The following is a 27,671-nucleotide window of genomic DNA, read 5'->3' on the forward strand; positions in this document are numbered from 1 at the left end:
GTTGGCAACCATAGGAGGGAACAATTTGCCCTCTTGATGGGTCACCCCCAAATAAAGAGTCCAAAGCAGCAAATGTGAACTGCTGCCTAGTCAGGTTGCGTGTCAGTGACCCAGGCCCAAAGCTCATGGTAATTCTCAGCATAGTTCTTACAAGTCCTACTTTATATCTGCCTTGCCCTGCCTATTAGCTCAGGGAGGTCATGCAAAGTGGTTTAGTGCTTTGCTGGAGAGTGGGAACACCAAGCTAGAGCCAGCTTTTACAAGTCCAGCCGGATCCAGCTACAGCCACCACAGGTCTCTAGGCTTCTTGGATTTGACGATATCAGGATCCTGGCTGGGAAGTGGGAGCCTGGCAGAAAGTCTGCGAGAATAGAAAGGGTGTCTGAAAAGTATCCCATAGAGATGGGGAAGGGGCCAATGAGTGTGCACAGGCTGTGTGAAAAGACCACATAGTCGGGCGAAGCAGAGTTTGGCCTGTTCCTTGAATGCTGGAGAACAACGCAAGCTTGCAGTGAATTCCAGAAGGCCTCTGTGTCTGTCCGAAGTCTGCGTGGTGTCTTTGGCTCCTTGCACATAGTCTGAAAAATGTCAGAGGCGGCAGGAGGATTGAAACTGCCAGCCACTTGTCTCAGAGTTAGGGGTGAGGGCTGAGGACACTTTGCTACTTGGAAGGGTCCTTGTTGGGGTGAGCTCAAGGGGAAGTGGGGTCATACCAACTTCTCCATCACCAACAACTTGGCTGGAGTCTTATTTCAGCCTGGCCTAGGGCAGGCTTCAGTCTAAGTAACCGTCCAGACCCCACTGTTGCCTACTCCTAGAATCAGAGTCTGCTCTGGGGACATGAATGCAAGCCATGAAGGGATGCTGGGGGCCAACTCCCAAGTTCAGAGCAGAGAAAAGCTTTGGAGGTTATTTCCTCTTGGAACCCAGTGAGGAGCCAACCACATGTGGGTAAGGCCTGTCTCCTGCTGAGTCCTGGCTTTCAGGTCATCCTGAGTGAGTGACGAGGTCTCCATAGCAGAGTCTCTTGCTGTGAGAGGGAAGGCTGGGCTTTAGGTAAAACACAGAACACCCTGTCAGATTTGAATTTCAGGTAATAGAGTATTTAGTGTAATATATCGCATGTAGTATTTGACATTTTTTTTTTGTTCTGAGATGTAAATTTTTACTGGGAAATATGTATATTTTTATTTGATGAGTCTGGCAATTCTATACTGAGGAATTGTAGCTAGTACAAATGAGCAAAAGTTTAAATTTCATTTTAAATTTATTTGCATTTTAATTTAGGGGCACATACATTGCTCGAGCATGTGTGTGCACATGTACATTGATGAGCATGCCTACATATGTTCACATGTGTGTACCAGGGATTAGAAACTTAGGACCTCATGCTTGTGGAGCATATGCCCCACCATTGACATAGATTGCCAGCCTCAGATCCAGGCACACTTAAATCCTGTGATGTTCATATTTTCCTAACTGAAGCCCCCAACATTGAGTAACACGGACAAACCATTCCGCTCAGCCCTGTCTGGCCTCCATCCAGACAGTCTTGTCATAATGAAACGGTGCCGGTTTCGTGCACCTGGTGCTCAGGGCTTCTTGGCAAGTGTAATTGGAAGTTCTTAACACTCTGTTTGCTCCACCCACACTCCATTTAGCCACAGTCTCAGGTTCCTGAGACCCCTCCTGCATCAGGGCTCCCACTCCAATTCTCACCCTAAAGCTCTAGATTTCAGTGGTAGAGGACACAACGTCTACCACTGTAGTTGGTTATGAGTGCTGGGATTACAGATGGGCACCAGTATGGCTGGTGGGTTGGTATGCATGCTCTTGTGAGCCAAGGCCAGGGCTGGGACCACTTGACTCATTCAATGTCATCATCTGCTGTGCATTGGGATTTGTTGCTCCATTTTACAGCTCAGGAAGATGAGGTGTGGAAAGTAGGCCAGGTGCCCAAGACCCCAGATGTATCTGGGACTCCAGTTCCAACAGTGAAAGAACAGGATCTGACCTGACAGTTACGGACCCCTAGGTTTTGGAGGGACTCCCAGTAAACTCTGCTCTATCCCAGGTATATAACCACTTTTCCTTGGCTTTCTTTCCTTAGCCAGGCCTCTTTCCAGCACATTGAGTTAATGACAGGCTCCCTGGTCTGCAGCTTCATTTCTGTAATCTACTCAGTGCTAGTCTCTAATTTCATTGCCTCCTCAGCTGTCTCTTATCCCTGGGAAGCTGCTCTGGCTAGAGGAAGGGCCAGTTTTCCTGCTGCCTGCTGCCCAATGGAGAGGCTCATTTGTAAAGCCCAAAAAAGGTAAGTAAGACTGGTAAGAGCAGGAGACAACTGTTTTAAATACCTCCACCCCATGTTGGACATGAAACCCAAGCCCTCACACATGCTTGGCAAGTACTCTACCACCAAGCCATATCCCCAGCTTCTTTAAGTATTTTGTTTTGTTTTGTTTTTTTCAAGACAGGGTTTCTCTGTGTAGCTTTGCTCCTTTCCTGGATCTTGCTCTGTAGACCAGGCTGGCCTCGAACTCACAAAGATCCACCTGCCTCTGCCTCCCGAGTGCTGGGATTAAAGGCATGCGCCTAAGTACATTTTTTAGTTACTCCTTGAACTACAGAGACATAAAAGGAATGGGCAGCAGGGTATATCTAGAAGGGAGCAGAAGGAAATGGCCTCCCCAGCTGTGTGTGGAATTGCTGCCTTCACATTGGGTTAACATTTACCTCTTTTTCTCAAGGTGTTCCCTGTGCCTGGGTGGTGGCTCCTGCCAGAATAGGGTTCCAGGAAGTACTCGGTGTTCAGACCATCTAGACTTCCTATGGTCCTGTCACTGCCTCTCTCCCTGACACCAGTGAGCCATGTGGAATTTGTCCCTTTCCGTATTCTAAGTATAGAGTGTCAGGCTGTGGAGGGTCTGGTCTCTACTTGCTGAGAGGCACTTGGGCCATTGGTCCTGTCTCAGGGGAGAGGATAGTCAGAGAGGTATCTCTGTCTCACTGAAGGAGCTGTGAACTTCAAAGGAGATAATCCATAAGGAGCCCCAGCAGGGGCTGGAGAGATGGCTCAGTCGTTAAGAGCACTGTCTGTTCTTCCAGAGGACTTGGGTTTGGAGTCCCAGCACCTTCAGATCCAGGGGACCCAACACCCTCTTCTGGCCTCTGGACACCAGGCACTAAGCACACACATGGAGCATGGACACACAGGCAGTACACAAAACACCAGTACACAAAAAGCAGCTGCGGCTGCCACCCAGCAATGCTTAATGATGGAGATTTTAGTATTCTATGATTACTGAATGCACTGGACTGCATCTTGGTGAGTACAAAACCAGAACACGTACAGCCAGGATGTGAAAGTGGAGGATGATATCCGTCTGCAGTTAGTTCAATGTAGTGCCCTCCAATAGAGGAAGTTGGAGGTTTTCTTCTGGGAGCCTGTATGTAGTCATGTGACGTTGGGCCCATTTATGAACATGCTCGACTTAAGGACATGATTTCAGAAGGATGGGTAACAAAACATTTTTAGACAAGCTGACCATCTTACCTTTGTGTATATGTGTGTGTGTGAGAGAGAGAGAGAGAGAGAGAGAGAGAGAGAGAGAGAGAGAGAGAGAGAGAGAGAATGACTCAGGGTTATGGAGCATAATTTTAAAAGGTTACAATGGGGGACTAGGAAGATGCTTTAGTTTGTAAAGTGTCTTATAACAAGAGGACCTGGATTTGGTCCCCAGGACCCAAGTAAATAAGCCAAGAACTGGAGATCATTGCATTAAGCAAAATAAACCAGGCTTAGAAAGACAAATACTACATGTTTTCTCTCAAGAAAAGGTAGTGGGTAATGGGGGGAGAGTTTGCTCAAAGTATGGTGGTTTTTTTTGTTTTGTTTTGTTTTTAATGTCTGTATAAAAACCCCATAATGCATTAAAATCCAGTATCTTGTATAATTAATATCTGGTGATATGGAGTCTGGGGGTGCAGGATAAAGTGGTGATCGAGTGCTTGCTTAGCTTGCACGAGGCCTAGGCTCAGCCTCCAGTGACACACACACAAAGTAGTGTGGTCTGAGGCAGGCGAAGGGGCCTGAAGGCAAGGAAGGGGGAAGGAAGCATCATGGCTGCGTGTGTGTAAAGGCAGACTTCCGACTCTTCATAGCATATGTGTTCAGAAAATAAGTCTTTTGGGGTGGAGTTGAGGGCCTCTGAGGTCAAAATCTCACTTGCTAGACTTCTGCACACCCCTAAAGGTAGGTGGTTTCAACCGCATTGGCTATACAAGGCTACCTCCCAATTTTAGATGACAGTGTAAGCAATGGTTTCCAGAGTAGCCATACATCCGAGGTGTTGTCAAGAGTGATAGCTGACGTTGTATACTGCAAACCAGGTAACCTCTGACACTGTGATGATAGGGTCACTAAAGGGAGTGAGATGAGCCTAACTCTGGTCTTCCTCACATCCAGACCCTCTTCCCTGTGCCTCATTCTTGCTTTCACGTGTCTGAGTGGAGGCAGCCTGCTCGTCCTTTCTTTTCTTTGCTTATGGCTACTCTACATAAAACAACATAAAAGTCAGTGTGCTCAGGAGCTAGGGTCGTTGGAGGCTTCTGCTTCTGGGGAGGGCTTTGTGTCTTCCCACCTTAGGGACATGTCAGGCCTCAATGCAAAGTTTGAGAAGAAAAAACCTCAGAGTGGACTCTCCTCCTGGGGAGTTGGAAAGGCATTGTAAAATCCCTGTCTGTAGATGGGGAAGGGGAGAGACTAGGAGGTGGGGCTGAGCCCTCCAAAAGCCGGAGCCAAACTAAACCTCTCCTCCCTTGAAGGTCATGGAGGAAGACAGAGACCTGACCTGCATCTTGCCTTCTGTGATTGTGCTTGGGAAGGTGTATTACGGTTTCTTTCATTTGCTGTCTTGTTCTCTATGTAGCCCTGGGTGTCCTGAATCTTGTGATATAGACCAGGCTGGCTTCAAACTCACAAAGATCCACTTGCCTGTGCCTCCTGAGTTGCTGGGATTAAAGGTGTGCACCACCACGCCCAGCCTATTGTTTTGAATGGTAGATAATGGGGATGTATTGGGGAATCAAGTACAGAATGTTCCATATGTGGGGAAGGCCAGGTGCCTGCAGCTGGGTAGGCAGCTGGCGTGGGATACGAGTTTCTGTGGAACGTATGGTGTAAATATGTTATATATGAAGAAAGGAGAGTGCAGGACCAGTTACGTATCAACAGGAGGTAGGTGGGTTTGACTTAGCTGATGGGGGTCGTCAGAGCAGCCAGCAAACCTTCGGTGCTATGGATTCTCTCTGGGATGTCAGGCCTGCCTCAATCTTCTGTGTCGTGTGCTGGCCACTGTGTTCTGGCCACTGTGTGCTGACCACTGTGCTGACCACTGTGCGCTGACCACTGTACTGACCACTGTGCGCTGGCCACTGTGCTGACCACTATGTGCTGGCCACTGTGCACTGGCCACTGTACGCTGGCCACTGTGCTGACCACTGTGCGCTGGCCACTTTGCTGACTACTGTGCGCTGGCCACTGTGCGCTGGCCACTGTGCTGACCACTATGTGCTGGCCACTGTGCTTTGGCCCCCGTGTGCTGACCACTGTGCTGGGGTGGGAAAGACTTGGTGGATAGTCACACATAGGTGAGCAGGAGGCTGGGGCTTCAGATCCTATGGATGGATAAGACACATTCCCTGCTCTGGAAGGAGACTTCTCCCATGTGATTGGGGTACCTATGCTTGCTCCCCAGCCCTGCCTGCTTCCCATTGTCCTGGTTGTGGGAGGCCACATGGAAGTTGGGACATTAGTGCTGAGCCTCTCAGAGCTTGGGGAACTATAGAAAGTTCTGTCCTCTCTCTGTACCCTGGCCTCCTCTTCTAGGCCCCGAAGCTTCCAATTCAAGAAGCTGTTTGAGAAACTGCTTCTGGAGTGCATCCCAAGGTTGAGCATAGAGATTGGGTGGGGACCTTCCAACCCAGCAACCCAGAGCCTCTGATGAGAGCGCTGAGCCCAGGCATCCTGAGAGCCAGGGTCTGTGGATAGAGGGGCACACTTGCTGCTGTAGCAGGACACTTTTAGCCCAGGGCCTTATCACCACGGCACTCCCCAGAGATTCTGGAGCCCACAGCCTTGCCCAGCAGTAGCAGCCAAACACCTGGAGGCCTGACTCAAAATCCTGGGGGAACTATAGAGTCATCCAAAGGCACTGAAGGCCTCAGTTAAGAGAGAGGTCCCTGGGGAAGACAGCTCGGGCCTCAAGTTTCTCCTGGGCTTTCCTGGGATGTCCTTTACAGGATCCAGTCCCTTCTGGCAGGCTATTTCTCCTTTTGTCAATATTTATTTCTCTTCTGGCCTCAAACAGCATGATATTTGTGTAAAGGGCAGGGGCAGACATGGCTGCCCTTCCTTCTTGTCTTGCAACTCCTTCCTCTGGGTATTTTAGGGTGGGGCAGGAGCTATCTACTCTCTGCAGGAAGGCTTCAAAGCAAGCCTGTCTTTCCCCTGGGACTGGATGCCTTGGGAGACCTTATTTTATTTTATTTTTTTTGTGCAGGGTCTCACCATTTAGTCTTGACTGGAACCAGGTTATTCTCAAACTCATAGAGCCTACCTGCTACTGGATTTTTTTTTTAAATAAAGTTCTTAAATAAAATTACTTTTAAAATATTTATTAATTTTATTTTATATGTGTGCCTGAGTGTGTGTGTGCGTCTGTGTACCATGGGCATGCAATAATTCTGGAGGTCACAGAAAGCATCTTAACTACTGAGACAGCTCTCCAGCCCCACCCCAACCCCTGCCTTTTATTTTGAGACGGGTCTTATTATATAAGCCATGCTAGTCTCGAACTCCCAGATCCACTTGCCTGTGTCTCCTCAGAACCAACATTAAAGGTGTGGACCACCATGCCTGACCTAAAGTAAATTTGTTTATGATTTATTATCAGCAAATTTTTGGTTTGCAAACCTATTTTAAAGATTTTATTTTTTAAATTTTATATGTATGTGTGTGTTGGTACATGATTTATGTACATGAGTGCAGTGTCCATGAAGGCCAAAAGAGGGCGTCAGATCCTCTGGAGCTGGAGTTACAGGTGGTTGTGAGCTACCTGATGTGGGTGCTGGGAACTAAACTTGGGTCCTCTAAAAAGCAGTACTCCCTCTTAACCTCTGAGCCATCTCTCTACCCCCACTTATACCTATTTTATAAACATGTATATATATATATATACTTATATCCAGGGTCACATAAAAATTTCTCAGGCCAAAACAATTTTTTTTTCCAAGCCAAAGGCATTGTGAGCAGAAGCTCAGTTCTAGTCATATGGCCTAGAATAGAGGCTCTCAGAATATGCCTCACAGCCCCAGAGACACTGCTGGCTTCAGCACAAGCTCTGGATCCAAATTTGAACAGGCTGCAAAGAGGCTGCGGCCAGGGACATGCACTTTACAGCAGATGTGCACATCACTTTCTGGGGAGTAAGAGCCTGGCGGTGGCTGATGCAGGATGTGGGCCCAATCCCGGAATGTGGAGTCGTGGCTGCTGTTGATAAGTGACTGACCGGTCCCAGACCAAACCCCAGCATCATTCCTGCCCCAGTTATTCAGTTGGGATTTTGTGAGTTTGCCTCTTCCAAAGCTCAGGGAGCGAGTTTAAAGAGAAAATGCTTGAGCCTGACCTCTTCTCTCCCACATTCAAAATATTTTGAGCTCTGTTGCCCTGGTGTCAAGCGCCATTCAACACAAACAGTGAGACACTGCTGGAAAACTGGGCCACTGCTGCTGGATTTTCTCCCTCTTCATTTCTATTAAATTTGTACTTCAGGGAAAAAAACAGTAGTAGAAAAAAAAGTAATAGGAAGGCTGGAGAATTAGCTCAGTTGTAGAACCCTTGCCTAACATGCAGAATGCCCTAGGTTCTAACCCTGGTACACAGAAAACAAAACAAGAAATGAAAAGTTGCAAGAATTTGGTGCTAGAGGATGGTTCAGAGATTGGGAGTGCTTAGTGTGCTTGCAGGAACCTGGGGTCTATTTCCAGCACCTACATGGTGGTTCACAACTGCCTATAACTCTAGCTCAGGGATCAGATGCCTTCTTCCGGCCTTGAGGCACTGGAACACAAATTGTACACACACACATTCATAATTAAAATCTTTTTTTTTTTCTTTACCCAGAGCTGAGGACTGAACCCAGGGCCTTGTGCTTGCTAGGCAAGCGCTCTACCACTGAGCTAAATCCCCAACCCCTAAAATCTTTTTTGAAAAGAAAGAAAATACCAGGTGTGGCGGTGTGCACCTTTAATCCCAGCGCTCCGGAGGCAGAGGCAGGTGGAATTCAAGGCTAGCCTAATCTACAAATTGAGACATCCAAGGCTGTTAACACAGAGAAACCCTGTCTTGAAAAACCAAAAGAAAATAAAAGTTACAAGAACAGTACAGTGTTTCACCACATTCCTCCTTTAGCCCCTAACCTCACAAAACCACAGGAATATGGTCAGATCCAGGAAATGACCCTTGGCACAGTATCCTTAGTCAAGCCTTGGACCAGTTTCCTCACTACTGTCCTTTTCCTTCACCAGAGTCCATGCAAGGGTCTACCTTTGCAATATAGTTACTTTTGTTTGTCCTTAGTGCCCTGCCAACCTGCAGCCTTTCCTCTGATTGGCTGCTTTGCTGAATACCCTCTGCTGGGGCCTCTCATTAGATCCTGCATCCTGGTCATGCATTGCAGATGTGCACTGTGTCACAAGGCATTGAGGTCACACTTCTGTAATGATAGCCTTGTTTCCTGGCCAAGGCAGTCTCTTAGGGGCTTCTTCTGTGCTGTGGTTACTACTTCCCCTTTGCCCTGGCCACTGTTGTCAGCAATCTCCTGGAAGAGATCATCTGAGGCTCTGAAAATCACTTTTCTTCTCGAACCTTCCTGTTTTCAGTCACTGTGATTTGCCTAATGTCGATTTTCCCCTCCCCCGCATCCTTCCATATTGAGTGATTGAATTTCCGTCCCAAAGAAGAGCTGTTATTTCTCCAGCAATTTATTTAACCAAATATTAATGTATCTCAGTGTGAACTCATGGATATGTATTTTATCCTATGGGTCACAGTGTGATGCTGTTATTTATTTTCTTGTTCATATTCCTTCAGCCCCCAGCCATTGGAACCTTCTGGAGCTTCTGCATCCTTTGAAGAAACTCCATCTTTTCCTGATTCCACGCAATTCCCCAGGATTTGCTACAATGTTGCTTAGTTCATTTTCAGATAATTCTCTCCAGGGTACAGATCATATCACTCACTTGACAGCGAAGGTGGTGCTCTGCCTCAAGGCTGCTCAGCACATCCGTTAGCTGCTTGGTGTATTGGGCTGGGTCTTTGAAAGTCAGAGGCTGAATTTATGGGTCTGTTGGGAGCCATTAAACTAGTCAGGAGCCAGGGCTCCACCTCTGAGTTATGTGCCCAGTCTCCATGTTTTATTGCATATGTCCCTCTTACTAAGTCTCTACATAAGCATCATGGATGGAAAAGCTCCCGAATACCCACTCAAACAGCACGGTGGCTCCTTCTGCCTGCATACAGAATAGTGCCAAGATTTCAACCAAACTCTGAGAACATAGGAAAGTCTCTTGGTTTGGGATGTCCCAGAAGTTGAGCCTGTGACAAGAATAAAGGCACAAGTACTTAATATGGGAGGGGGGGGGGTTCACAGGGAATTGAAATATAACAGAGGGCAGCTGATGAGACTGTGTGATCAAATGCATTATCACTATGAGCAATGGGAGTTCAAGTTCACTGTCGAACTCTGGGAGACTTGTGGACAGCTTTTCTGACCTGCCTGGCCTTGGGAGTCTAGGAGTCTATTTCTTCCTTCCTTCCTTTCTTCCTTCCTTCCTTCCTTCCTTCCTTCCTTCCTTCCTTCCTCCCTCCCTCCCTCCCTCCCTCCCTCCCTCCCTCTCTCTCTCTCTTTCTTTCTTTCTTTCTTAAATTTTATGTGCATTGGTGTTTTGCCTGCATGTATATCAGTGTGAGGGTGTCAGATCCCCTGGAACTGGAGTTAGACTGTTATGAGCTGCCATGTGGGTGCTGGGAATTGAACCTGGGTCCTCTGGAAGAGCAGCCACTGTTCTTAACCACCGAACCATCTCTCCAGCCCCAGGAGTCTATTTCATAGCTCCTCTTGGTCCCTGGTTGGTGCTGCTCTGGAGCATGCTGAATCTTCCCTTCCTGTGAGCGTGAAGGCAGAGATGTGCACAGGCTGGCAAGGGTCTGCGGCATGCTGGGAGGCACTGATGGTCCCACTACAGAGACTCCCATTTTGCAAACCAAGAGAGCAAAGCGCTGACAAGCTAAAGGACTTCTCCCACGATCTAGAAATAGGACGGAGCTGTTCTCAAACCTACAGATTTGGGTAAAAATTGGGTTAGATGACTCTTGGTCTCTGCCAAGTCCTGAAATAGTCTCCTTTGCACCCTTTATTTCTCCTGGCCCCTCTCTTGTGTCCAAGGTCAGATCCTGAATGTCTTGACTTACACACAGACAGTGAATTTATCCCTTGTCCATCTACCTGCATTGATGAAGGTGACCGCTTTCCCCAATCCAGTTGTAAATGCTAATCATATGTAGAAACACCAAGAAATTATGTTCTGCCGCCAGCTGTCTGGGCACCTCACAGCTCAGTGAGACTGACATGTAAGGAGAATTCTCAGGAGGTCAGAACACCTAGGTTAACGTTGGATCTTGATTTTTTAAAATTATTTTTATTTTTATTTTTGAGATGGGGGCTCTCTGTGTAGATCAGGCTGGCCTTGAACTCAGTACTCTATCTGCCTCTGCCTCCTGAGTGCTGGGATTAAAGTCATGTGCAACTACCTTGTGGCTGTTTATATTTTCCTTCTGATCTGTTTAAAAATAGTTTTTGTTGATATTCCACTTTAAAAAAATTAATTTTATTAGTAACTTTTTGAAAAATACTTATTTTATTTTTAATTATGTGTGTACATGAGTGCAGTGCCCATGGAGGCCAGTGACGAGATCTCCCTGGAGCTGGAGTTGCAGGCAACTGTGAGCTGCCCCAAATGGGTGCTGGAAAACAAGCTCAGGTCCTCTGTAAGAGCAGTGTGTGTGCCAAATCCCTGAGCCAGGTCCCCAGTCCCATGAAGATCTACTTTTGAAAACTATTTTTTAGTTTCTAATGCTTCCATTTTATTTTTTTCAATTGACATTTTTTGTTTGTTTGTTTGCTTTTCGAGACAGGGTTTCTCTGTGTAGCTTTGCACCTTTCCTGGAACTCACTTGGTAGCACAGTCTGGCCTTGAACTCACAGATATCCGCCTGCCTCTGCCTCCCGAGTGCTGGGATTAAAGGCGTGCGCCACCACCGCCTGGCCAATTGACATTTTTATTTTGACATAGATGAACTTGATTTACATGTAGCTCTAAGAAACAATACACAGTGACCTATGTATTCCTTCCTGAAGTGGTAACACTTTATTTTCCTTTTTAAAGAAAATGGTGCCCGGCAGTGGTGGCCCACGCCTTTAATCCCAGCACTCAGGAGGCAGAGGCAGGCAGATCTCTGTGAGTTCAAGGCCAGCCTGGTCTACAGAGTGAGTTCCAGGACAGCCAGGGCTACATACAGAAACCCTGTATTGAAAAGCAGAAGAAAAAAAAAAAAGTTCAAAGTCTCTCAACTGTGGACTCCTGCAAAATAAAAAATACTTTCTTATTTCAAGAAGGAAGAAGCAGGGCATAGTCACAACCTGAACAAAGCAAAATGAAACTCCAAAAGTGTAAACAATTCGTGTCCCATATCTGGGACCCACTCATGATCCTGTGCACTCCTCCAAAGGGCCTGAGTCACTGTCTGGCTCCATCCTCTGCAGCCCACACCGCTGGTCTCCTAAACTCTGGCCCGCTCCACTCAATAGTTACTGTGGTCCTCGGTGGTCCTACCATGCTACTGGCATCTCCAAAACTCTGGGGTCTCCTGCTGCAACTGGGCTTCATCTGCACCAATAGCCTCTCCTAGGCTCTCTTCATGGTGCCAAGCCTCTACTCTCTGTGTGACCCTTTCAGTCCTGAGCCTTCAACTGCCACTGAGGCTGCACTTTCACTAATGGCCTCTCCTGTCCTCTTTCAGTGTCAAGCCTCAGCTGCTTTCCATGACCTCTTCATGCTTTCAAAACCAGTACCCTTAGGAGACTCTTACAAATGGCTAAGTTTGGCTGCCAGCACCAGGTACGGTCTTGGCCATATCTGGAACACAGCTTCTATGTGCTGACTCTGAGGAAACACTTCCTATAAGACTTTGCCTCAATGATGCAGCTCTCTCTCTCTCTCTCTCTCTCTCTCTCTCTCTCTCTCTCTCTCTCTCTCTCTCTCTTTCTTTTGGGTTTTCGAGACTGGGTTTCACTGCATAGCCTGGCTGTCCTGGAACTCACTTTGTAGATCAGGCTGGCCTTGAACTCACAGAGATCCTCTTGCCTCTGCCTTCTAAGTGCTGGTCTCTTTTTAATCAACATTAATTTTTCTTTAATAATTTATTTTTATTTTATTTCATTTATTTTATGTGCATGTATAGCTATGTGAGAGTGTCCCATCCCCTGGAACAAGTTTACAGACAGTTGTGAGCTGCCATGTGGGTGCTGGGAATTGAATCTCCGTCCTCTGGAAGAGCAGCCAGTGCTCTTAGCTGCTGAGCCATCTCTCTAGCCCCTGGAATCACGGAGTCTTAACTCAAAATATTCAATGGCCCCTGATAGAGTCTTTAAGGACTCTCAAATTTCCCTCTGAAACTTCACAATTCATCATCTGCATTACTTCGGCATTCTTATCTCCCAAACTCTCACAGAATAGTTCACCAAGCTTTGAATTTTCAGTGGCTTTTCTAGCCCAAAGTTGAAGGTCCTCCCACAATCCTCCCCAAACAACATGGTCAGGTCTGTAACAGAAATGCCCCACTCCCGGTACCAATTTCTGTCTTATTTAGGGTTTCTCTTGCTGTGATAAGTCACCATGAGCTCGGAAACACTGAATTATCTCTTTAGGCCCCAATTTTTTTTCATTTAGTATAATTCTCTGGAGAGTGTATCAGGTTATCAAGAATTCATTCCTCTGTATTGCAGAGTAGTATTCCATGACATGGATGTACCATTGTTCCTCTAACAAGCTGCCTTTTAAAAGATGTAGGCTTGTTTCTAATTTTGGATCTTCCAATTAAGGCTTTTTGAATTAATATTACTGTATATTTTATGTCTGAACATAAATTTTTTTTTTTTCAGAGCTGAGGACTGAACCCAGGGCCCCGTGCTTGCTAGGCAAGTGCTCTACCACTGAGCTAAATCCCCAACCCCAGAACATAAAATTTTATTTCTATAATAATTACAAAAGTACAGTTGCAATCACTGGGTCAAATCTAAACTACATGTTTAGATTTTGTTGTTGTTGTTTTGTAATGTCTCAGTATGTAATCCTGGCTGGCTTCCAGCTTACAATTCTCCTGTCTCTGCCTCTAAAGTACTGAGATTAGAGGAATGTACTGTAGATTCTTTAAAACTTTTCTTAAGGTATAAGTACTATCTCAAAACTTAAACTTTCTGACTTGATATTGATGGTAAGTACTAACTAATTCTAACCTTAGGCTTCATTAGTTTCCTGCACATGATTTCAGGCTTGAGTTTAAACAGATATTTAGGAATTAAGCCAGAATATCCCAGATGTATTTAATAGATCATGGTCCTTTAACCTCCTTATGATTTACAGCATATAACAGTTAATGTTTAAGTTTTCTATAGTGAATAATAAACATTCCTAACATCAATCTCTGAAGTCTCCAAAATGATGATGGGACACCATAATGATGATACTATCTGGATTTTGATATGTCACTAAACTAATAAACACCACCCATGCTGGGTGGTGGCAGTGGCGGCGGTGGCTCATGCCTTTAATCCCAGCACTTGGGAGGTAGAGTCAGGTGGATCTCTGTGAGTTCGAGGCCAGCCTGGGCTACCAAGTGAGTTTCAGGAAAGGCGCAAAGCTACACAGGGAGATCCTGTCTCAAAAAACCAACCAACCAACCAAACAAACAAACAAAAAACCCACCACACGAAGATCGACTTTGGACTACAAACTGCTCAGGTGGCTAGCGGAGATGGTCCACCCTCACACACTACTCCAGCAGGACTTCAGATAAGCCCTACACTTTTCCATTACTCAGAGACTGGCAACAAATGGTACAGTTAGTGCTCCCAGGACTTGACCATTTTTTCTTCTTTTTGCAGTGTCCCCAAGAGATGCCATCGCCCCCCAGACAGCAGAAAGTAATTTTAAGAACATGACACCCACATTCCCAAGAGGTAGGATGGGTGGTTTTTGGTCTTTCACTGGGTTATGGTTATTTGCCATCGTGTAGGGGGGGCGTTGGTTACAAGCTGTTATTGGATATGCTAAAAAAAAAGTGTGTGTGGGGGGGAAGCTGGGTGGTGGTGGCGGCGGCGGTGGCGGCGGCACACGCCTTTAATCCCAGCACTTGGGAGGCAGAGCCAGGCGGATCTCTGTGAGTTCATGGCCAGCCTGGGCTACAGAACGAGATCTAGGAAAGGCACAAAGCTACACAGAGAAATTCTGTCTCGAAAAACCAAAAGGAAAAAAAAAAAAAAAAAAAGAGTTGGATGTCTAGTTAAAGGTCAAACTCTCTAAACAGATAGGATAAAAGGGTAGATTAGTGAATCTATTTTCAAACTAAAAAAGCAACTACTAGTCTTAAATAATTTATGTTGGTGTGGATGTTTGTAAATTTATACAAATTTAAGGTCATTTTTGTTATACTGTATGTATGTTTCTACTTCTGTTTAAGATATTTTTATATCTTGATACAAATTTAAGGTTATTTTTGTTACTCTGTATATATGTTTCCATTTCTGTTTAAGATATTTTTTATTTAAAAAAGGTATTTTTATATCTTGATACAAATTTAAGGCTATTTTTGTTATACTATGTATATGTTTCTACTTCTGTTTAAGATATTTTTGTATCTTGCTATAGATTTAAGGTTATTTTTGTTATATTGTGTATATGTTTCTACTTCTGTTTAAGATATTTTTGTGTATTGTTACAAATTTGAGTTTATTGTCCTTATAATCTGTTTTTAATTTTGCTTAAGTTATTACCTATATAGCTTGTACCTATACAGCTTGTTAAGTATGCAATGTGAAGTTTTAGTCCTTCAAAGCTATTTAGGATAATAAAGAAATACAGGCTAATAGTCATCCATAACTATCAAATTTATAGTCATGTTAGTTAGGTTTTCTAGGTATACAGAGATATATTTCAGATAGATAGGCAATCTTCAAACACTTCAAAGACTCTTGAGGGCTACAAGAATACATTATAGACATTCAGCTGTGCATTAAAGCTATACTTGGACTGGCCAAGGGTCCGTCCAATAGGAAGCCACTTATCACAGAATATTTGGTGTTATACAGCCTCAATATTTCAGCTGTCTTCTGCTATGAAATGTTTTCCTGCCCAAATTCTCCTAGACCACATTGGCAAACAGCTAAGCTCCTCAGACACTGATCCACTAGATAGCTAACACCCCTACAAGGCTTAGGAGACTGGCAGACAGCAGATGCATAGCGTTTTGTTTCTTGTGCAAATGAAGCTCAGACCATCCCTTGCCTTCAAGCCTAGTGGCTTTCCAAAGCAATTGACTGAGGACCATAGGGCTTTTTGCATAACCAGGTGCAGTAAGGACTGGAGCAGAATTCTAGAGGGAACACAGAACCACGTGGCCAGAGAGAGGAGAGGAAGACTGAGATTCTGTAGAGGGTAGGGCAGATTTCTTGTAGAGTTTATCAGGGCCAGGGTAAGGAGCCAGGAAGGAAAAATGGAGGATGAAGGAACAGAGGACGAAGATCAGGTCAAAAGCACAGAGCTTACCAAAACTATGAGGACAGGAAAACTGGGCACAGAGAGGAGCTGAGTGTGAGAACAGAGCTATACAGACAGAATTTTGTAATAGAGGAAGGAACAGAGGACGAAGATCAGGTCAAAAGCACAGAGCTTACCAAAACTATGAGGACAGGAAAACTGGGCACAGAGAGGAGCTGAGTGTGAGAACAGAGCTATACAGACAGAATTTTGTAATAGAGGAATAAAGTTAACGAACAAAAGAGTGTAGTGGACATAGATTCCTTTCCCTCAGATACCTCACACTGTACGAAGAGTCTTTCCCAGGACTCTGGGAGGAATGTTCTTAGGTAGGAACTTGGGAAAATTCCATTATCCTTAAAAGACCGACATATATGGCATATAACATGTTTACATAACTTAGACTTTTCTTGACATGAGATGTGTCTATTCCTGGCAGCACTGATCTACATCTAAAGAGGATGATGAGCACCAAAGAAACTCCTTATAGAGTTTACTTTCTTTGTGGCAAAACTTAGCCACTAGGCAAAAAACTGCCCTTGTCTCAGTTGCTGACAGTATACCGTCCAAACTGGACCAACAGGATGCAAATAAAGCACCTGCCAATATTTGCCCAGACAAGGTAGAACAGCCCTTCAAAAGTCCTTGTCCCTCAGAAATGTCTGTCTGATATACCAGGCCTGTAGGCCAGAGTTGGATGCCTCAACATCACAGAAGAACCTAGGGTGACTGTCCAGACAGCCTGATGTCCCTGTCATTAGGTAACATTTCACCCTTCTGGGGTCTTTGATGGAGTTAAAGACTAAATAGTTATAATTATAGTTTTCCTTAGTTATGATAAAAAGATAATTTAGATGCAAAACTTTAGACTTATCAAGATAACATAGATAATAAAATATTTTCTCTAATTTTGCCAAATACAAATAGACTGGATGCTGTAACTAATTCTTTTTTTTTTTTTTTAATGTATTTATTTCTATTTTATGTGCATTGGGGTCCCCTGAAACTGGAGTTATAGACAGTTGTGAGCTGCCATGTGGGTGCTGGGAATTGAACCTGGGTCCTCTGGAAGAGCAGTCTGAGTCATCTCTCCAGCCCCCTTGTAACTAATTCTTTTTCTTTTCTTTTTTTTCTTTTTTTTTTTTTTTTTTTTTTTTTGAGACAGGGTTTCCTGTGTAGCTTTGGAGCCTGTCCTGGAACTCACTCTGTAGCCTAGGCTGGCCTCGAACTCATAGAGATCTGCCTGCCTCTGCCTCCCGAGTGCTGGGATTAAAGATGTGTGCCACCACTGCCTGACAATAACTGTTTTTGTTGTATATAATTTTACTACATTAAAGTTAAAACCTTCTTTTTTTATTTAGACAAAAAGGGGGAAATGCAGCCCTGCAGTGGTGGTGCACGCCTTTAATCCCAGCACTTGGGAGGCAGAGGCAGGCAGATCTCTGTGAGTTCGAGGCCAGCCTGGTCTACAAAGCGAGTTCCAGGAAAGGCTCCAAAGCTACACAGAGAAACCCTGTCTTGAAAAACCAAAAAAAAAAAAAAAAAGTGGGGGGGAGGGGATGAAGTGGAATATTCCTTTACACTGTGTGAATATATGTTGCTATGACTGGCTTAATAGGCAAGCTGACTGGCCAATAGCTGGACAGAATAAGGCTGGGCAGGAGAGCCAGACTAGGAGAATGCTGGGAGGAAGAAGGGCAGAGTTAGAGGAGCTGCTAACCAGATGCAGGAGAAACAAGATGGGCACGCTGTACTGAGAAAGGTGCCAGGCCATATGACAAAGCATACATAAGAAACATGGGTTCGGGGTTGGGGATTTATCTCAGTGGTAGAGCACTTGTCTAGCAAGCACAAGGCCCTGGGTGCTGTGGATATCGCTCTGTGTAAATAAAGTTCTGATTGGCCAGTGGCCAGGCAGGAAGTATAGGCGGAACAAGAGAGAAGAGAATTCTGGGAAGTAGAAGGCTGGGGAGACACTGCCAGCCGCCGCCATGAGAAGCAACGTGTAAAGACACTGGTAAGCCACAAGCCATGTGGCAAAGTATAGATAAGCAGAAATGGGTTAATTTAAGATAGAAAAAATAGATAACAAGAAGCCTGCCACAGCCATACAGTTTGTAAACAATGTAAGTTTCTGTGTGCTTTCTTGGTTGGGTCTGAGTGACTGTGGTACTGGCGGGTAAGAGAGATTTGTCCTGACTGGGCCAGGCAGGAAAACTCTAACTACACCTGGGTTCGATCCTTAGCTCCAAAAAAAAAGTAACTTCATGAAGAAACATGGGTTCATTTAAATGTAAGAGTTAGCTAGTAACAAGCCTGAGCTAATATGTTTATAATTAATATAACCCTCATTGTGTTTATTTGGCAACAGGCAGTAGGAACAGGGAAACGCTGCCTGCAGTGTACATTATGCCTGGCACTTGAATAATTTTTTTATTTAAAAATATATGTATATATTTTTTGTTAATTTGTTTTTTGATTTTTTTAAAAATTAAAAAAAATTTCTATTTATTTATTTGAGACAGGGTTTCTGTGTAGCTCTTGCTGTCCTGGAACTTACTATGTAAACCAGGCTGGCCTTGAACCCACAAAATCCACCTGCCTCTTCCTCCCAAATGCTGAGATTAAAGATGTATATACATATAAATTCTTTTTTTTTTTTTGGAGCTGAGGATCGAACCCAGAACCTTGCGCTTGCTAGGCAAGCACTCTACCACTGAGCTAAATCCCCAACCCCCATATAAATTCTTAAATACATGAATACAACCTGCTCAGTCTGTATGTTACTTCTAAGCATATATTCAGGTCTGACCACTTGGCACTGGATAACTCATTGTGTGCTCTGGCCTGGGAAGATTATTTCTCCTGCTCTTGGCATTCCTGAGTGGCCAGCAGTTCTTTGTGCAAGGTTGAGGTCTCGTGGGCTCTCCACCATCCACATGGCATGTCTGTTGCTGCCATCCTTGTTCAGGTCATGCTTAGGCAGCCATGTTGGTGAGATTCATGGGTGGAGTTTCTGACATTTCTAGGAAACTCAGTCTCACAGCAAACTCCCTGCTCCCCTGGCTCTTACAATCTTTCCGTGCCGCCCCCCCCCCCCCCCTTCTGCAATGTCCCCTGAGCCTTGGGAGTGGGAGTGTTTTGTAGATGTATCCGTTGGGACTGGGCTCCATAACTCAGCATTTTGATTGGTTGTGGTTTTCTGTAATGGTCTCTGTCTGTTGCAAAGAGAAGTTTCCTTGATGAGGGGTGAGGACTATGTTATCTGTGGGTATAAGGACACATGTTTAGAATGTCGTTAGTGAGGGATTATGCTGGTTTAGTAAAGTGTCTGCTGTAGGCTCTCCTCCAAATTCATGACTTCACTAGCCCTGGGTGGCTGACTAGGTTTCCAGTACTAGGCGTGATTTTCCTCTGGTAGAGTGGGGATGCCCAAATTCTTTAGAGATTGCTACCTGTTCTCCAGGGTGGCTGTTCATTTTACAGTCACACGGAGGAGCAGCATTCACTGGTGTCTCAGTGGTTTCAATTTGCATTTCCCTGGTGGCTGATAGTGCAGAACATGTTTTGATGTACCTGTTTTCTGTCTGGATATCCTCTTCAGAGAAATGTCTGGTTTTTCTTTTTTCTCTTTCTAAATCTATTTTCTAATTGAATTACTTGTTGTCATACTACGGAGCTTTGTGAACTCTGTTCTTTGCCAGTTAAGTGGTATGAAACATTATCTCACACCCTGTGGCTTGTCGTCCCATCTCTTTAACAAGGTCTTTCACAGAGAAAATGTTATTCATTTCAACGAGGTCCAGTTTGACCACTGTGGATTGTAACCTTCGTATAAAGCTCAAGTGTTGGCTCCAGAGCCGTTCTGCGATATCTCTGAAGGATTATGCTTTATATTTTGCATGTAAGTCAGTAACCCATTTTTAATTCATTTCTTACACAGGGTCTCACTATGCAGGCCAGAGCTAGCCTTGAACTTCAGGATCCTCCTCCCAAACCTCCCAAGTGTGATTACTATTGTGTTCTGCCACTCTGGCTCTGCAGTCCACGGTGAGTTTTGTGTCAGGTTGACCTGTGAATGCTCGTTTTCTCCAGTGTCTCTTCACTGTGGCTTCTGGACCACTCTGAACAGGCAGCTGAGCATCTGGTTCTGTGCTGTGCTCCGCTGTAGCATGAGTCTTCACAGGTCTTATTAATAAAATCAAACCTGAGCCAAGTATTGGGGTGAATGCTGGAAGATCAGAGAAGCAGAACAAGCCACAGCTTCTTCACCTCACCAATTCCTCAGCTGATCCTGTTTCCTCAGATTGGAAGCCTCTGAGTCCTTATCCAAATCAATCTCAGTTGAATTGCTGCTCAAAAGCCTAAATAAAAGCTTAACCAGCCAAATGCTTCTAGTTTCTGGTCTTCAGGCCTTATATATTTTTCTGTTTTTGCCATCACTCCCTGGGATTAAAGGCTCAGTTCTTGGGATTAAAGGTGTGAGTCACCATGCCTGGCTGTTTGCAATGTGGCCTTGAACTCACAGAGATCCGGACGGATTTCTGCCTCTGGAATGCTAGGATTAAAGGCGTGAGTGCCACCATTTTCTAGCCTCTGTATCTAGTGGCTGTTCTGTGCCCTGAGCCCAGATAAGTTTATTAGGGTGCACAATATTTTGGGGAACACAATACCACCACACTCCACTGATCTGTCTGTCCCCTCTCCAAACTGTAGATCCTCAAACCAGTCAATTGTGTCAGAGCCTCCAACTTTGTCTTTCTTGGAATGATGAACTCTTCTTCCTTTGTCATTGCATATAAAATTTAAAATAATCTTGTTCACATCAATAAAATCCTGGCTGGAATTCTGATAGCAATGGTTTTAACCTGTCAGTTTGTGGAGAACTGACCATGTGTGGGATTATACGATCCGTGAACATATTCTGCCTCTCCATTTCTTTAGAAACTTTCTTTGAAAAAAATTTTTGTTACATTATTTATGTGTTATATACACACATGTGTACTACAGCACACATGTGGAGGCCAGAGGACACTCTATAGAGCCGATTCTTTTTGTATCATGTGGGTCCCAGAGGTCAAGCTCGGGTCTTTACTTACTAGTTATAGTATCCATTTTGTTTTATTTTTTCAGATTCCTTGGGATTTTCTAGATAGGCAATTATATCATCTGCAAATAGGGGCCTATTTCTCTCACTCACCGGGGATGGAATCCAGGGTATTAAAGATGTTATTACTGGCTTTGGAGATGGCTCAGTGGTTAAGAGCACTGGCTGTTCTTCCACAGGTCCTGTTCCCAGCAACCACATGGTGCCTCACAACTATCTGTAATGAGATCTGGTGCCCTCTTCTAGCCTGCAGCCAGAACACTGTATACATAATAAATAAATATTTGCCGGGTGCTGGTGGCACACACCTTTAATCCTAGCACTCGAGAGGCGGAGCCAGGCAGATTTCTGTGAGTTCGAGGCCAGCCTAGTCTACAGAGCCAGAGCTAGGACAGCCTCCAAAGCTACACAGAGAAACCCTGTCTCAAAAAACAAAACAAAACAACACAACAACAACAAAAAAGATGTTATTACGCAAGCACTCCATCACAGAGCTATACCCACAGCCCAGGGCAGCACTATTTCTCCTTTACATTCTGTATTTTGTTCTTTTCTTTTCTCTTCTTCTTCTCCTTTTTTTTTTTTTTCTTTTGGTTTTTTGAGACAGGGTTTCTCTGTTGCTTTGGAGCCTGTCCTGGAAGTTGCTTTGGAGCCTGTCCTGGAACTTGCTTTGGAGACCAGGCTGGCCTCGAACTCACAGAGATCCACCTGCCTCTGCTTCCCGAGTGCTGGGATTACAGGCATGCACCACCACCACACTGCTCCCCGCCCCCCCCCAGACAGGGTCTTTCTATATAGCCCTGGCTGTCCTGGAACTCACTATGTAGACCAGGCTGGACTCAAAGATCAAAGAGATCTGCCTGTCTCTGCCTTCCAAGTGCTGGGATTAAAGGCGTGTACCACCACATCCAGCTGCTACATTCTGTGTGTCTTTCATCTCTCATATATCTTTATTTTCTTTTTGTCTTATTTCACTAGCTAAAGCTTCTAGCATGGTGTTGAATATGGAGTTCTGCCTTTCTTATGACGTTATGGGGGGCATTCAGTATGTTGTGGGAGACCCCCTTTCACTTTTCTCCAGGGTGCTCTTGAGGAGGGAGAAGTGAGAAACATTTAGATAGAAGGATAGAGGGGAGAGAGACAGATAGAAATACAGGAAAACCTTGGGAGGGCCTGGGTCATTATCCGAGGTCCTCTTCTCTCTCTTCTGCAGGGCTATTTATAGGACTGCCCAGGGGTGGAGCAAAAGACCTCCCCCTAGCTCAGCCGAGTGCAGCCCCTTTCCAATCACCTGGTAACCATCCCCTAATGCAGCCCTGCTGGGTAAAGCAAGCTCAGATCTCACTAGGAAACCTTGGTGGGCCTCCACAGTAGGTGGCCATTTAACATAATGTTTAAACAAGACTTCTTTGTGTGTGGGAATATGTGTGCCTATGCATGTGCTGAAACAAGAGAGGATGTTAGGTGTCTGCCTCTATTGCTTTCCACCTTTTCCCGTGAGGTAGGGTCTCTCCATGAACCTAGGGCTTGAGTTTTCTCAGGCTGTAACCTCTAAGTACAGCAGTTCTCCTGTCTTCAAACCCTTAGAGCTGGGGTTACAGGTGTGAGCAGGGCACCCGGCTTGATATGTGGGTGCTGAGATCCAAACTGGTCCTTATGGTTTCACAGCAAGCGCTCCAGCCCTCTGTGATAATTCTAAGTCCATTTATCTTGACTTTGAAGATTAATCATCACAAATGGAATGTGATATTTTGTGTTTTTTTGAGAACTCCCTCTATGATGGATGTTCTTTTTTATTTAAAATTTAAAAGCCAGGCTTGTTGGTTAGCAACTATAATCCCAGCTCTCCAAAGGCTGAGGCAAGAAAATAACGAGTTCGAGGTTAACCTGAGCTGCTCATGAGACTCTGTATCAAAAGAAAAACACTTTTAACAGGCTCTCATTGTATAGCCCTGGCTGGCTATGTAGATCATGCTGGCCTCAATGCACAGAGATCTATCTACCTGAAGAATGCCAGGATTAAAGGTGCGTACCAACAACGCCGCTACAATTCTTTTTATTACATTTTATTTTGAGACCTGGTTTCACTATGTAGGTCAGACTAGCCTTGAACTCCCAATTCTCTTGCCTCCATCTCCCAAATGTCAGCTCTGCAAAGTGTGTGCCACCGTGCCCCACTCTGTGATAGCTGATTTTGGTAGTCTCTTGATTGGATGGAGAGAAACCTAGGAGATGAATAAATCACACCCTCGGGAGTATCTGTGAGGTCATTTCCTGAGTCAACCACTCTGAAGGTAGGCAGCATGTGGAATAAAGGCTGGAAGAAGCCATTGAGCACAGGTGCATTGTGTTTCCTGGCTGCCTCGGACTGAGAGTTTTCTGTCATACTATCCTGTGGCTGTGATCTTTAGCTTAGCCTCAGGCTGAAAGCATCAGTCCAGCTGACCATGACTGGAACCTCTGAAATGCTAGGGGGGAAATGCCTGAGAAATCATTACAGGGATGAAAGGCTGAATTACATGCCACACGTCTCATCAAAGTTATCAGATTCATACATGTCCAGTGATACATAATATTTCCTTGGAATTATTTGTTTATTAAAGAGATCTGTTTCTGGTTTTGAATGCATCTCTTTGCAAGCCTTTTCCCATGGTTGCTCTAATTGCATCAGATATGTAAGTTATTAAAGGCTAATTAGTTCCCTTACTCCTTCTCTGTACCATGGTTGTATTAAATAGTTACCGTCAGGTCCTCCACCCCCAAATGACAATTTGGACTCCGCTCAGGCTAGACTCTGGCCCAGTAAACACTCAGCAATCTTCAGAAACCTTGTAAAATGGGTTTCTGTTTGTCAGGAAAGGCCATTACTTTCTTATCTGCTCCAACAGCCCCCAACCTCCTGAGAGGGCATCTAGTTAGTTCCCTGTCAACAAGTCTCCTACAGATCAGAGCCCCATGCTGGTTCCCAGGCTCTTCCCGTTAACCGGCTCCCCTCCCCGATACCCTCAAGATGTTTCCCTGTCCCGCTGTCCCGCTTCTCTCGGCTTTTCCCTTGAGAGATAGCCTTGGCAATTTGAAATAAACTTTTTTCTTCCGCCCACAGAGCGGCCATTCCAGCAGTTTCTGTACTGCACCTTCGCACACCTTACTCCATGCACCCTTCCCACACAGGAGCCAGGGTTATGGCGTTTAGATGATTTGCAAGCAGCCGTAGAGAGACCGAAGGTCAGAGGCTCGGGCTGACCGTAGGCTGGACCATGTTTATTCACTGCGAGAGGGCACTTTTGCCACCCACGTGTACGCATGCCCAAAATGTCTGCAGAAGAAGATGGGATGCAACAGCTTACAGGGGCGGAAACGACTTCTGGCGTCTGCGTGGCAAGTGCAGTCTTTCAGCAGGAAACGTCCTCAAGTGTCAGACATAATTTAGGAGAGGAAATAGGGTCCACTGTGTTTCTTCAAATGCGTTCTGCTTGCCGTGTTTTTTCCTCTTCCTGATGCTCCAAGGCGCCTTCTTTGATCGATTTCTTTCCTTTAGAATTTTTCCTTTAACCGCTCTTACAGCCCAGGCCTGCTGGTAACAAATTGCTGTTTCCTGCATCTGTGAGCGCCCTGACTTCAGTTCTGTAGAATAATTTCACGCATATGGGACTCTAGGTTGATAGTTCTTTTAAATGCTTGACAAAGACTCTACTTCCTTCTGGCATCCTGATTTCCTGGTAAGAAATGTGCCATCTTCCAGACTGTCTTTCAACCGTATTATTGTGACTATTATTAGTATTTTGATCCTTAGTTTTTACAAGTTTTACTATCTTGTGTCACATGGATTTCGTTGGGTTTATCCAGTTCACAGAGTTTCTTTTTTAAAAAGATTTTATTTTTAAGTGCGGGCACGCGTGTGTGTGCGTGTGCATGCGTGCGCGTGTGCGTGTGCGTGTGCGTGTGCGTGTGTGTGTGTGTGTGTGCTGCTTGCAAGTTCTGGTGCCTTCTGAGGCTAGAGGTGTTGGATCCCCGGTGGAGCCGGAGTCACAAGCAATTGGTGTAGCAGGTGTGGATGCTAGGGGGTGAATGAACTCTGTCTTCCGCTAGAGCAGTTATACGCTCTTGAAACTGCAGCACACAGAGCTGTAAGCCGATTGCTTTCAGCTTTTTTTTTTTTTTCTTTCAACCATACTGAGAAAAAATGTAGCCATATTTTTTCAGCTGCTTTTCAGTTTCAACCTCTCATACTTTCCTGGGACTCCAGTGGGGTGGATGTTAGCTCTTTGATCACAGTCCCATGGGTCCCTGAGACTTTTAGCTTGGTCCTTTCCATTTTTTAAAATAATTTTTTAAAAAAGGTCTATTCTTTTTTCTTTTTCGGATTGGGTGATTTGTATACTTTATTCCCCAAATGTTCTTGTGAGACTTTTCCTGTAGTCGCTTGGCTAGAGAGACCGTTTCCCCATCCCCTCTCTCCTGTCTTCTTCCTTCCCTGTCCTCTCCTTCCCTTCTCCCTCTCTTCCTAGTGCACCTGTTCGTTTGCGTTTACTGACTGAAGTCTTCTCAGACACCTGTTCTGGAGTACATGCGGCAGAAAGAAAAGCACAGAGAGCAGGGCATGATAGCACACGCCTTTAATCCCAGCATCTGTGAGGCAGAGGCAGGTGGATCTCTGAGTCTGGGGCCAGCCTGGTCTACATAGTGAGTTCTAGGCCAGTCCGGGCTATCTATGTACTGAGACCCTTTTCAAAAAAACTTAGAAAGTAAAAACCCAGATATCAAGGCCCCTCATTGTGGCCTCTTTCCTGTCTCTTCCTTCCGGTCTCTTTCCATTTATCTTATGTGCTATGTTCAGGGTTTTGAGCTGCCCTGGGAGGAAGAAGAGAAACTTCTTTGTCTGTGGCTTATAAGAAGTTTTAGTTTTACTCAGTCACTGGGCAAGCCTCAATGAAACATTTCACTATTAGGATAAGAATTTGTACTGTATCAAGCTGATACTAGAAAAAAAATAAATAAAAATGAGAAAACACACACACACACAAACACACACACACACACACACACACACACACACACACAAACACACACATACACACACACTGACGTCATCTGGGAAGAGGGAACCTCCTTCCAGCCTCCTGCGGCTCCTGCCTGGGCTTCTTTCCATGATGGAGAAGAAGTGCTGTCCTTCCCAAGTTGTTTTTAGTCAGTTTTTTTAGATCAGCAACAGAGAAGCCAACCAGGCACTCCTCTTTTTAAGCGTAACTTTATAAGATAAAGGACTCTAGGTCTCTAGGTTAGTTTTATATCCTTTGACCATTTCACTTATTCTTTTAAAAATAAGTTTTTATTTATTTATTTATTTATTTATTTATTTATTTATTTGAGACAGGGTTTCTCTGTGTAGCTTTGGAGCCTGTCTGGTCTCAAACTCACAGAGATCTGCCTGGCTCTGCCTCCCGAGTGCTGGGAACCACCACTTTGGGGCAGATTTAAATTATTTTCACTGCACCTGGCGGTGGTGGCGCAGGTGGATCTTCGTGAGTTCAAGGCCAGCCTGGTGTCCAGAGAGAGACCCAGGAAAGGCACAAAGCTACACAGAGAAAGCTACACAGAGAAACCCTGTCTCGAAAAAAACAAACAAACAAACAAAAAATATTTTCACTTTATGTATTCGGATGTTTTCCTGCATTTACGTCTGTGCACCACATGCCTGCCTGGCACCTGTGGAGGTCAGTAGAGGGCACTGCATCACCTGAGCTGGGCTTGCAGACAGTTGGGAGCTGCCTTGTGGATGCTCTCTCCAGCCATCTCTCCAGCCCCATTTCATCCACTCTTGTTTGCACGGTTTCCAAGAGCTTTCTTCTGGCTTCTTTCAAGATTGTTTCCCTGTGGTTTGGATATAATATTCCTGCGGGTTTTTGGTTTTTTTTTTTAAGACTTTTTTTTTTTCTTTCCTACTCAGCCTTCACTGAGCTTCCTGGATCTGTGTTTTTCAGTGGAGAAACTCTTTTTTTTTTTTTTTGGTTTTTCGAATCAGGGTTTCTCTGTGTAGCTTTGCGCCTTTCCTGGATCTCACTCTGTAGACCAGGCTGGCCTCGAACTCACAAAGATCCGCCTGTCTCTGCTTCCCGAGTGCTGGGATTACAGGCGTGTGCCACCATCGCCTGGCTCAGTGGAGAAACTCTTACTTGATGCTATTTAAGATAGTTTGTTCTTTCTTTTCCTTCTGATAGCCCCAAAATTCTCTTCTTTGTTCCGTTTGTGCCCTTGTCACCCCCAGTCCTATTTCCCTCTTTCTCTTTCAAGTTTTGGAGGTTTCTACTGTCTCTTGTAGCTCAGGCTGGTCTTGAACTCAGTGTGTAGCTGAAGATGACTTTGAACTCCTGGTCCTCCAACCTCCTCCTCTGGATTATAGGTGTGCACCACCATGCCTGGCTACCTTAGAGGTTCTTTTCTCAGCCATGTCCAGTCTACTAATGTGACATCAAAACAGTTGTGTTATTTCTGTTTCATTCTATTAAAGATTTATTATTATTATTATTTTAATAATTATTTTTCTTTTACTTGCATTGGGGTTTTGCCTCTAGATATGTCTATGTAAGAATGTCAGATCTTGGAGTTACAGACAGTTGTTAGCTGCCAT

This window comes from Onychomys torridus, chromosome 4, assembly GCF_903995425.1.
Source record: "Onychomys torridus chromosome 4, mOncTor1.1, whole genome shotgun sequence".
Classification (NCBI taxonomy): Eukaryota; Metazoa; Chordata; class Mammalia; order Rodentia; family Cricetidae; genus Onychomys; species Onychomys torridus.